The sequence below is a fragment of the Pezoporus wallicus genome, unplaced genomic scaffold (assembly GCF_028554395.1).
Source record: "Pezoporus wallicus isolate ANWC-B61680 ecotype Strahan unplaced genomic scaffold, APGP_CSIRO_Pwel_v1 scaffold_2584, whole genome shotgun sequence".
Taxonomy (NCBI): domain Eukaryota; kingdom Metazoa; phylum Chordata; class Aves; order Psittaciformes; family Psittacidae; genus Pezoporus; species Pezoporus wallicus.
The window spans coordinates 8,476,383-8,489,004 of NW_026642851.1; the positions used below are offsets into that span (position 1 = coordinate 8,476,383).

At 38.0% G+C, this 12,622-nt stretch overlaps 1 long non-coding RNA gene across 1 annotated transcript; it reads right to left on the reverse strand.

Moving 5' to 3' along the window:
• Positions 1 to 283: 283 nt before the first annotated feature.
• LOC130611731 (uncharacterized) lies at positions 284 to 11,467 on the reverse strand. The gene is made up of 3 exons (XR_008975293.1): positions 11,400 to 11,467; positions 4,656 to 4,715; positions 284 to 1,699 (listed from the first exon to the last, which is right to left on the reverse strand). It is a non-coding gene; the product is annotated as an uncharacterized LOC130611731 (long non-coding RNA).
• Positions 11,468 to 12,622: the final 1,155 nt, after the last annotated feature.

The window sequence follows — 12,622 nt, forward strand, 5'->3', positions numbered from 1 at the left end:
ACAAAGTTTAAAGCAAAGTTAGTGCTGAATTTCAAGGTTAGATGTATATTTTTATGGCAAGACAATGCAGGAATCTAAGTTACAACACTGCAGCATCTAGAAATAATAGGGTAAGTTAAAGTTACCATAACAGATGTTTTGATTTTAGGTCTGCATTCCCTTACTCTGTCTAATGTTGTCACAATCTTCTGGTTGCCTAAATATGGATTATTGTTATCAGCCATATCCCATCATCCTTAGGCAACTTTCCAAAAGAGGGAAAGGGGAATTTTCTTTGAGTGACAGATGCAGAATTCACTGGGTTTTGTCCTCTGTCTGCCATGTAAAATACAATGTGGAACAGTTCTGAAACACCTCTTCTTTGTAGACAAGGACAAAAGCCTCTTCCACAAAATACCACATTTTGCCTTTGTAGAGCAATATATATGTTAAAAATCAAGTGAAATCTTAAAATGTGTAAAGAATCTGAATTCATTTATGCTTAAAAATGGTTTATGCTTTAGGCTACTGTATCTTCACTTTCTTCAAGTTACACAAACAATTTCTTTTCCAAAATATGAACACAGACATGTCATAGTTTAGTTAATTTGTCTATCCATTAAATATAAAATAAAATACAAAACTGTTACTCACTGATGTAATTGGCACAGCTACATAGATCCCAACAGGGCTTTACCAGCTTGTGCTAGGGGATACTTTGGCCCATAATATTAGTCTAATATGTTGTCCTATAAATGACAGATTAAGTGAACAAGTACTCTGGTATGTGATTACATTTTAAAATAAATATTCTCTACCTGATGTAAAAACTCTTCTTAAGTTAATTAGGTATTTTACTATACTCACAGGCTATTTAAAAACTGGACTAGATAACACTCTTTTGGGTCGAGAATGGGATATTCTAAATTCTGCCTTTTTTTTTTCCTCAGAGAGTTGTAACGTAATGCTACTATATTAATGTAAATAATTAGATTACTGCCAGAAAATGCATGCTTGACTTCATTTCCATATGCAAAATCCTTCTGTCATTTTTCCAGTAGAATGTGGCATGGTGATCCTAGTGGATGATGGGAAGCACAAAGCAGGACTCTACCTTCAAGCCTGAGAGGCATGATTTGCCCAGCCTCATCAGTTCCATAACTTCCATGGTGTGAACAGCTTTCAGCATTGGGAAGTTCCAACACAAGCAAAACTAAGAGGTCATTCAACCCTGGCATTCTTCCTTTCTCCCTCCCTGTTCTTCATAGCCACAGTCAAGAAATCTTGGACTTTCTGACAAATTATGGTCTCCAGATTTACTCTTCCCCAAGAGACTCAGGTGAAATCAATCCTAATATTAACTGAGTGGTAGGCTTTGCACTTAAAAGTCTGGACACTGTCTGGGAAATGAAGGTCCCAGTGAAACATGGCAGAGGGAAAAGGTTTCTGACATTTTCCCCTGACACTGGGAGAACTCCACAGATGAATGTGCTCTTTTCAGTCTCATCATACAGCATGTGAGAGAAAAATCCTACCATAGAACCTCCTAGGGTTTCCAGCCTCTCAGATGCGCTTTGCCTCAGAGAGGATGCCTTGACAGTAACAGATGTGATAACAAATGACCTTTAGAATTGCACCCTGAGAGCTGTTGACCGTTTCCTGAGACCTGTTCATCCTCCCGAACTCCTCGCTTTGGAAATCTTGAGATCCTGGCATACAACTAAAAAGGGTCAACAAGAGGAGAAAGAAAAATAGAGCATGAGACTTAGAACCAAAAGAAAGCAAGAGCAAAAGCAGAGTACATACATATTTTAAGAATCTTCCTTTGCTTAAAAGATGAAAATCATAAATCTAAATGCGATACCAAAACTCAGTATTATCATCATCCCCAAAGCAAGGGACAAAATCTGAGATGAGCACAAGCCTATCAAATGATAATACAATAAAAATTGTGTTCAAAGCTATTTACTTTTTATTCCAATTCAAATTACACCAAATACATAATGTTAAATAAGGTAATATTTGTATATTCCCGTGAGTGTGCTCAGATTTGCTGTGCAGCATACAAAACCATCTCTCCCAACAACAGCTTACCAGGTAAGTGGTGCACACAGGCAACAGTGCACCTGGGGAAGGACAGAGGAGAAAGAGGTTGTGCATGCAGGCTGTGTCCACAAGTGTGGCAGAGGAAAACAGGAGATAGTTTATTTGTTCCTCTTGGACTTCACCAGCTACAGTGAAAACTTTCTCAGTACTGACTTCTTGTAAAGCTCCTTGAAATCAGGACTATGACCATATCCCATGACTAGCATGAGGCAAAAGTCACATTTCACCCATATGCTCACTTAGGTTTATGCTGATAACTTCAGGCTGTCTCAACTAAGTCTTCTTGGGGAAAAAAAAAAAAGAAAAAAAAAGGCTGGAAGAATTATAACTTGCTCACTGGCATTCCATTTTTAAGGCAAGTTTGGGAAAAAAATGGCCCCGCTAATACAATGATATGCTACGTCTCATTCATTGCCTGTGAGAGGCAGAGAAGAGAAACAGGGGAGGGGGAAGCAGGAGACAGAATGAGACAGAGAGCAGAAGCAGAAACAAAGATGCAGTATGTGGAGACAAAATGAAAGGAGGGATGACACCGGGGAACGTGCAAAAGATGCCTCTTCCTACATTTGTTGAAACACACAAGCTGTAAAGCTGAAATGAAAAGCACAGGCAGGCAGGCTTATTCAGCTTTATCCTTTCAAGCAGTGAAATAATTTTCTCTGATTTTTTCCTTGTCAGTTCCTGTCCTGTCCTTGCCATGCCTTCTCCTTTCTCACTTGTCTTTTCTGCTTTTTCTTTTCAATGCCATCTTGCTTTGTTCCTTTTTCTTTGCTTCTGCCCGTTTCTTTCTTCCTCTTCCTTTCTTCTCTTGCTCTCCCTTGTCTTTTTTGTCTTGCTCTTGCTCTCCCATGTGTTCCCTGAGCACATGAAGAACATGAGCACAAATAGTGGAAAAGCATTTTTTTTTCCTGATTCTCCTTTTCTATCCCCATGTGGTTTTGACTGCTGTAGCTCTGTTAGGTTTTAAATACACATGGGAAAGCCACTTGTACTCCCATGTGTTTTAGAACTATCTACAGTAGCACACTGCAGGAAAAACATGTGGGAAGGGAATGTGTCAGAAAAGTTTCTTGTACTCCCTCCAACACGTGGGCCACATTTAACAAGGTCAAGGGACAAGTGTGGCTCACAGGCATCAGTTTGACCAGTACTATAAAAAGGATCATGCATTCTTCTTTGTTTTACCTGCACAGACTCTACAGTTAATCACTCAGCTGAACACAGCTTACGGAGTTTCAAATGGTCTACTTTTATTTTTAGGCTAAATGATCAGCTGAATGTATTTTAGGAACAGATTATCATATATTTTTTTTCCTGATTTGACAATTTCAAGATGATGAAGAACATAAATGGAACAAAGAAACCCTTTTCTTTTTCCTTCTTTGTCTTCCCTCCTGCATGAGAGCAACACGCATGCTGTGCCTGAGCAGACAAGGGTATGCCTGTTAAGCTGGCTGGCTGTTCCTAAGGCGGATACTTTCTGTCGAGGGTTCCTTCTGAACTTTCCTGCCACAAGACCAAATTCACACAAATATCTGTGAACTGTTGGTTCATGTTATGCACATTTTGACACCTTTCAGCTGGCTTTCACAGATTTTTCAAAGCACCTGTTCCAATACAACCTGCCTTTTTGGCAGCAACCAGTACCGGTAAGCCCCTGATTTTCTTTCCTCCTCCACTCAACCATTTCTAACAATGTACATGTCAAAAAGTATAATTAAATGAGAGCAGGCAAATGCTGTCCAGCTCTCCTAGATATTGGACCACACTTCCTGCAGGAAAAGAATTGTTTGCATTGTTACAGAGACTAACTAAACCGTTCCTGCCTGTCACTCATTTCTTAGGGTCCAGCTCACTTGCAAGTGGGCTGTTTGCCATGTGAACAGATGGGCACAGGGCTCGACAGCCAAGAAATGATGGATCAAATTTTGAAATTTGTTGCTCACTCTCCACTCTAGTAGTTCCTAATTGGCCTCAATGGAACTTTTTCACTGTAAAAAATGGTATAATGGCAACAACATTTGACTGAACAAATACACATCCTGTGTAGGTGCTGCAAGCAGGCTTCCTGGCTGACAAAACTAGAATGATGCCATCAGTGAATGTCTGTTAGAGGCTGATGTAGCTCTATGAGGTTATCATGTTCCTATGTGAACATACAGTGGAGCTGAAGTGGAACATCTAACGCTTATTTTGAATGGTGGTCTAAGATAAAGGCTTTTATCTGAAAAGATCCTTTTAATAAATATAACCATTTGAACAAAGAATGGGTTCATTTATGTTTTGTAATAAGCAGAAAGCAAGAGGCAGTAAGAATTTTTTTCAATGATGCACTGATAATAATGCATTGTCTAAAATTGTTATCAACTGTATATCAAATACTAGTCAGGATTTAACATAGCAAATTGACCAAAATTAAATTATATTTCACTGCTACTAATAGATAAAGAAAATTCTTTTAGAAGAACATTGTTTCCCAGCTTTGCAAGTGCTGCTAGGGCAGTATACAGTCACCTCAAATTCCTGTGTACTTAGTGAAAATATTAGATGTGAAACCAATGTAGACTTACCTTTGCACCTCATTGCTGCATCTGCAATCTGAAATATTACCAAAGAAGTGTTCGCTTTTCCTGTGAATTACAGACTTCTTACACGTCTTCATATTGGTTGTACATGGCTTTCAATTTTAACTCTTTCTGTTATCATTTTGACTAGATCAACATTGTCTTACATTACCAGCAGCTGCAAGCCAGAACCTTAACATTTTTTTTTATACTGTAATGGGAATTTCTTGCCTTGTGCCTCTTTCTTGGATACATTTTGGCAGGTTACTGATGCATTTGTAAAAAATAGTTTAAGAGTTCTATGAGTGCACGGTAAGAAGTGATGATGATCATAATTAGTGTTACCTTCAGAAATACACTGTAGTTTTTATAAAATTGCACATACAGTACAAGTAGCTAAAATATTTTTATGAACATCTACATAACACATTTCATGAATTATCTTAGGGTAAAAAAAAAAAAGGCAATTTCCTAGGGTCTCTTCCAATTTTTCTGTACTACCTCAGGCCCAGTGCTATTTGGTATGGGTAGATTAGGGTAGCTGATGATTCCCATTGATTTAAATGCCATGCTAGGAAGCCTAAATCCCCAAGAGCAATAAAATCTCCCCTATCACTATCCTACTGCTTATTGACCTAATTCACTAACCAACCATCAGGGTTTTCTCTCACAACAAATAAATCTTGCATGAAACAGACAGTACATGGACACTTGTAATTTTCAGTCATCTTGCCAATAAAATAATCTTAGGGTATCTAGAATTTGTCTTAATTTTCTCAGATTGACCATAATGTCATTTGCCATTTAAAATGTGCAGAAACCACAACTGTATTTTTAATATCAAAACTATTTCTACAATCTGAAATAAATTTGTCATGTAAATGATGCAGACAATTTGGCACATGTAAAATCACAGCAATGAGTGCTCTGGTTTGTCTGTAAGATATTGCTGAAATGGCTGCTAAACAGGTCTAATGGTTGCAGCATTATAAACACCAGTTGCAATATTACTTAGACCCAGCCTTTACTGCCCAAAATTCTGACATTAGTAAATTTCCTCTTTCATTAATTGAGCGAAACAAATGAAGTCAGGGTTTGTTATGTTATTCAGAGTCTCACAGTCTTTTCAACAAAAACTTTTAGATTGGATTCTGCAGATGCCTGCATCTGTATTCACCCTTGGTGATTTTACTGAGTTGAGTAACACGTTTCTTATGTACAAGCCAGGGGTCTAACCTAGTGGCTCTTTAAAATGTGACCATCACTAGATATGATATAGATTCACCAAAAGAGAACACAGAAAAGATACTATATTAAAAAAAATCCACAACTCCATACGCTTTGATATGCAGATCTACTTCAGAGAAGAAGCCTAATTCTGCTCCTAGTAATGTTAATTAGAGCACGGTAAGGTCCTAAATTACTAGTCTTCTCATCAATATCAAGTTAAGCTTTTATCAATGTAATTTGAGCGGTATTAAAAGTGATAAATGCTAATTTATAATTGTTGATATTATCTAAGCAAGATCATTTGCAACCATACGTAACTGTGCCAGATTTTTATCACATTATAAAGGTTAACATAAGTGTTACAAGAAACATCACTGAGCTACGCACACTACGTTTGCTTTTGGTTAGATAAGTATGCTTTGTAGTAGTTGATATTCCCTCTAGATAATGGATAGGGGCCAGATTCTCTGCTGACACAAAGCAATATAAGTAAGTTGAAGGCAGATATGCTGATTTACACTAGCTCCAGATCTCACTCTAATATCTTTAGATGCAATAAACCATCTTAAATAAGTCTGTTTCCTAACTATTACTCAGCCATTCCTCACTATTGCCAAAAGGGAACTGTGAATGCCAAGGTCTGCAGGATTTTATTTATCAAAGCTTCTTTTAAGGCATCTATCATTTTGGCATGCAAGCTTTGCTTTATGATCAGAATCAAACGTGGTCATGAAACAGCAGGATTAATTCAAGAAAAAAAAAAAAAGCCACATAGCGCTTGTTCTTCTTGTCATATCTGTTCCAACTAGTTTGTTTTTTTTTAAATGAAAACTGTATATTAAGTTAGAAGATTTAAGTACTTTTGCTGCTTGGTACTGCTGAACTGTATAAAGAGAATTAAAAATGTTATACCATACATCTGTTTAAATAACTGGATTACTGATAACTTGTTGTTTGTATTTCTGTATTTATCTACCTTGATAAGAAGCTAAGTGCAGAGCTAAGAAAATCACATTTCTATTTTGTTATATAAATATAAAATTATTTTACCAATTAGGTGCTACGCTAAATAACATTTTAGTGTCTGGACATTAAACATTTGGAGATAAATAGTATGTAAAACATGCAGTCTAATTTTCCTTTGAGGTTTTTCTATTTTTGCTTACATTTGCTCAATGTCAGCTTATAATAATTACTGCTCTATACACATCTGTATCACTAATGTGACAGACTGTGAATGCTTCTTGACAATCGAGCATAATATCCTCCTTACAGGCTTCCACCAGCAAGGCTACAATCTTAACCATAGAGTATATAAACATGTAAAAAGACTTGCTTAAAACATTGACAAATTTTAAATGTGCTTGGTTTACTGTTTAAAAGCAAATGCAGATTAGACATTTGGCAATAAATCTTTAAAAAATAAGCCTAAATGTACAGATCATTTGAAAAGTAGCAACAATTTCCATTTAAAAGCTACTACCAATATATGCTGCTAGCAAAGACAGAATACCAATATAATAGCTAAAAAGCATTTTGTAGCTTTTTTTCTTGTGAGCATAACAAACTACGTTCATCTGCGACACAGGACTAGACATGGAATTACAGTAGTAGTTCCACTAAAGCAGCAGGAATCTTTGTATTTCTCCATCCGACATTAAAGGCGGCATCTTTTATGTTGTAGGCCTCATTTGTAAATCTCCACAAATTCAGTTAAAGACACTAGAGTTTTATCTTAAGAAGGAGCCAACACATTATAAAATGCATAGTTTTATTTCCCTGGGAGAGAAAGAGAATGACTAGAAATTTACTAGATAGAGGACTTTCACTTAATTAGAAGGACTTTAACATATGTTAAAATACACAGAAAGACAAAGTTTCTACCCTGGAGGATGTACTATCCAGTACATCGCAGTGACACTTGCTCACATGCTGAAACCCTTACATCCTTTTATTGCTCAGGTTTTTGTGTGATCTTGGACATAAAGTTTACAAATTCTCCTGTGATTTTTTTTTTTTTTATTTGACAAGATAAAATAAAATATAAATTTAAATTTTTTTTTTAGAGTTCTGAGCTGACTTATGTTTTAGCAACATAAGGGGGAAAATGAACTTTTATAATATGCAAGATTTTCCTGAATTGATAGAGAAGCAAAGATGTTTTAAACAAGTGGTACTTCTCTTGTTGTTCCTGAGTACTTAAATAAGGACTGAAATATTAATAGCTTGAAAATGTATAATTTAAATGTGAAAGCTCTACATTTTTAATTTTTGTTTACAGCCTAAGAAGATGTAGCTTTTCTCATGTATGAGGGGAAAATTGGAACACTAAGTTTTGACAAATAGAAGCTAAAATCAAGTCTGAAGAAGGCTGACCAAAAGGTAAATATGTAAGTTCCTCTTTTTTAATAATTTAATGTCACTTAATTCCAAAAATACTACCTAGTAGCAAAAATGTTTTTCAGGTTAAACAGAATAAAAGATATTCAATACCTGAACAAAAAATACATTCAGCTACTATAGGTTTTACCTTACTGAAATAAGCCAAGAGCATTCACATATTTAATTAAAAAGCTAATTCTCTTCATTGTTAATCAGAACTATCTGTGAACGAGGTATATTTTATTGAATAGTGCTTGTCTGTAACCAAACAATGCATTTATTGAAATTAATACATACCAAAAAAATCTGTAAGTATTTTTCAAAATATGTGACAACTACTGCACTCTTACCAGACAGGAGGACTGTCTACAGAAATAGTTCCGAAGAAATAATCTACATAATAGCTTGGTTTAAGGTGGTATTTTATTTACCGTATTCATGTATTTTTGTGCCTATGACATGAGAGAAATTTTCTTACCTGCTTCAAACATACATGCAGTAAAATATATTTTATGATAAAGAAGACCCTATTTGACTTAAAAGTTGTGGGGATGCTCCATTAATGTGTGTATGAATCTCCTGGAAGTCAGTAGTAATTCTGCAGAAAATTGATGCTAGAGTATCATCTCAAATCACTCACTTCAACCTCTGTGAAGAGCAATACATGGAAGAAAAATTGCTAATCTGAGACTTGTCAGAAATACTGATGCCATTCTTAGATTTTATGAATTAGTCCTCTGGACTCACTAAGTGATTCCCCTTCGTTTTGAACAGTTGCGTTATTTTGTCTTGACTAACAAAACGCAAGCTGTAAAAAATACTAGCATGCATGGAGCAAGGTAGTTTGTTTCCCTGATTAATTAATTAATATTCAAGTATTAATGCATTTCCTTCATCACTTCTTTATGCAATATACAGCTTAGCATATCTTGGAATGAACAGGGTTTTGAAATGTGCGTACACTATGCACAAGTAGTAAAATCTGAGAGTAACCTGACAGTCTGAATCCATGTTATGTCCTTCCTGGAGGGAAAATGAGAGAAAGAAAAAAAGTCAGGCTGAGAGGCTGGGTAAGGGAACTGAAAATACAAATTTTGTGATATAAACTAGTTCAACATACATAATCTTGCAATGAATCTTTAGCAGTTGTTTTGCCTTTAAAACAACTAGATTTTAATTTATAGATTTCAATATGCTATAAAGAGTAAAGGGTGTTGAAGAATAAATCTCCATAACATGTGATCATGCTCTACGTGCACATTTCTAACTTTTTGGGGGTGACTATCCTTTTGCCTTAGTATTTTTACCTTTGTAATTCTACAGCTCAGAGCTTTGTCTTCTCCTCCATTTTATGCTTTTTCTTCTCCATTTTATGCTGCTTTTTCTTAGGTATGATGTCTACATTTGACAACCATACCAAAAGATAGAGAAAGCCTTATTTTGTCAACCCATCTTGCCATGCCTTCCTTGTTTCTGGCAAAATAAAATCAACCAGGGCCTCTGACAGCCAGAACCTTCAAGCTCAGAGATCACCAATTCAGTGGTATTAAGTTTTATGCTGAAGTCTCAGGCCAGTGTTACTACTTCAGATTGCACCCCAAAACTCTAAGCATTTGCTCTTCACAGTATCATACACAGTGTGTTAGAATTAAGGGCCTGATCCTGTGCACCAGCATGATTTTCCTTTTGACCTTGACTTGAGCAGAATTGAGACCTAGGTATACAAAAGCATATTTTTACAACACAGTGTCCAGACAAGCCATGATGCCACGAAATGGGGAAGGTAGAATCACCTGTCTGCTGTGCTCTGCATCTGGGCCAAGTGGGCAGCTGGGTGTGCGCAACAGAACTATATTAATATCAGAAAAAGTAAAAAAGAAAGAAAACACAACAGTGGGTGATCTCAAATATAGCATGATTCATATAAACATAAAATGTGATGAGGTGAGATGTGACAAAGTCTAATCTTACCCTTCCTGCTGCAACCCAAACTTAAACTGGCTTCCAAAGCCAGACTGAGCTCTTAGATGACTGATTGTAATTAGTGAGTGCTGTGGATACATATGCAAAAATTCCTAACAGCTTTTTGATTAAATCATCTACCACGCAATTGTCATGAATAGTTCAGGTGAAATGAAATGTGTGTTTGTTCAAAGCTCATTTCTAGGAAGGAGTGTGGTCCTCTGACAGCACCATCAACCTGCAAATCGATTGCAGCACAGGTCGGCACGTGATTGAAAGATCAGGCTACACTCGCTATTTTACATGACTCTGGAATATGCTTTGTAAGTACGGCTATCTGAGAGCTATTTAAGTCAATTAACATCAAACAGTTACAGGGGGAAATGTTCTGTTTTCCTATTATTTGACATATTTGGCAATCATTTGCAAGGTCGGTTTGGCTTTGCACTTTCTGTTGTCTGATATGCGTCGGTAATGGGAAAAAATGGCACTATATAGATGTTATTTTAAAATCACAAATCTGGCAGAGGCCTTTAGCTTTTACTCATTTTTAAAAGACTGAGCAGCTCTCAACATTGAATTGCCCTTTAAGAAATATACAGTAGAAGTGTTTGCTGAATAAAGGCCAGATTACATAGTAATGTTCTTGTCCATCCAAAATAGCCAAGTGCAAATAAAAAGGTGAGATGTAAAATATTTTGTATACTTCAGCTTCAAATGTTGTATACGTCATGACATAGTAAGGCCTTTACCTATGTTTTATTAGATCAGTCCTAACTTGGTCCTTAGCCGACATCTAAATATCATGTCATTACCTACAGATAACATTAACTTCTTTTGAGAACCATGACAATGTTTCAATATGTAAAAAACCAAAATGCAAATACAACAGGTTAACATCTCACATTAGGAATTAACTTGCTTAAGGTGGAAATGTTTTTAGACAGCATTTGTAGGTCTTTATCAGCGCAAAGGTGAAGGCTGTATTACCTGTCACTATGTTATGGATGTTAAAAATGTGGCAAGCCTTTACCAAAACACTCCAGCAATATTAGTTATGACATTACCTTGATTCTAAGCTCAAAATTCAGCTGCCCATAACTACAGGTAAAAGGTGATACTGTGGTTTCGTACACAGGTCTATAAAAATGAGGGGGGGACAGGACAGGGAAACACCTTGCAACAGGTAGACACGTCCAAAGCAAAATAACCCATGGCTAAAGGCATCGGATTCTATTCCTGACGTTTTCAACGGGTAGATGAAAATGTAGAGCCTGAATTTGGGGATTTCAGAGCATTAAAGACGCGTTCCCCATATAAGCACTTCTGGGATTTAATGATAGAGAGGCACTTGAAAGATTTATACAGAAATAAACCCCTTAGAATGGGGGCGGAGCTGCGCGGAGCGCGCAAGGCAGCGCGCTGTGCTCCGCGGCATGCATACGCGTGTCTGTGCTGCGGGGTATCCCGTCGCTCGGCACATAGGCACGGGGGGGGAGTCGCCCTTGAGCGGCTCCAGGGTGCCGCTGCGCGGGTGTCATCGCTAATGCGCGCACGCTTCGGTAAAGATTAAACCTGGCGACCTTAAATCTCCCGACGGGGAGGGGGGAAGTCCCGGACGGCGTCCCCCGCGTATTCGTGTCCGTGAAGCAGGGCATAGAGGTGGTTTTCTGCCGGCGCTCCGTTCCGCCCGTGTTTTTATTTCGCGTGTAGACCCTTCCTACGGCCACCCCGCCGTGGGGGTACGCGGTCGCGCAATTAATGTTGCGGTGTTAATGACATCGCGGCCGGAGGGAGGGATGTGCCGGTGCTGCCGGCGCCGGCGGGCAGTCCCCGTGCCCTGCCTGGCCGGGGTCTCCGACTCCGCTCCTCGCCTTTGGCGACAGGCTTCGGAGAGGATCTGTCTCAGGAGGGAGGAAATTGAGGTTTTCTCCTTTTTCTATCCTTTTTTTTAGCTCTTTTTTTTTGTTTTGGTTTGTTTTGGTTTTTTGTTTGTTTTTTTTTAATGCAAAGTTGATACCGAGGCGGCGGGGCGTGCAGCGCCTGTCAGCCCTGCCTGGCACGGCTTGCACCAGCCAGTGCTTCAGCTCCTCTCTTCCTCCTCCTCGCACTTTGCCTACTTGCTCCGTCCTTTTGCTCTAAGCCCCCACATGTGTTCCATTTTAAAAGTTTTGTGGGAAAGGTACCGTTCAAAGGGCGAGCAGCAGCTCATGGTACCGTGTGCTGGGATTTCGCATGTAAGTGTGTCATCAGTAATTCATTTGCTTTAGACGATCCGGACCTGAAAGATATTGACCCCACGGTATTAAAACATTGCCATGCTGCGGCTGCCATGTGTATTCTGGAGGCAGGAAAGCAGAAAGCCGACATATCTGCTATAAGGTACTCATACTTCAAAG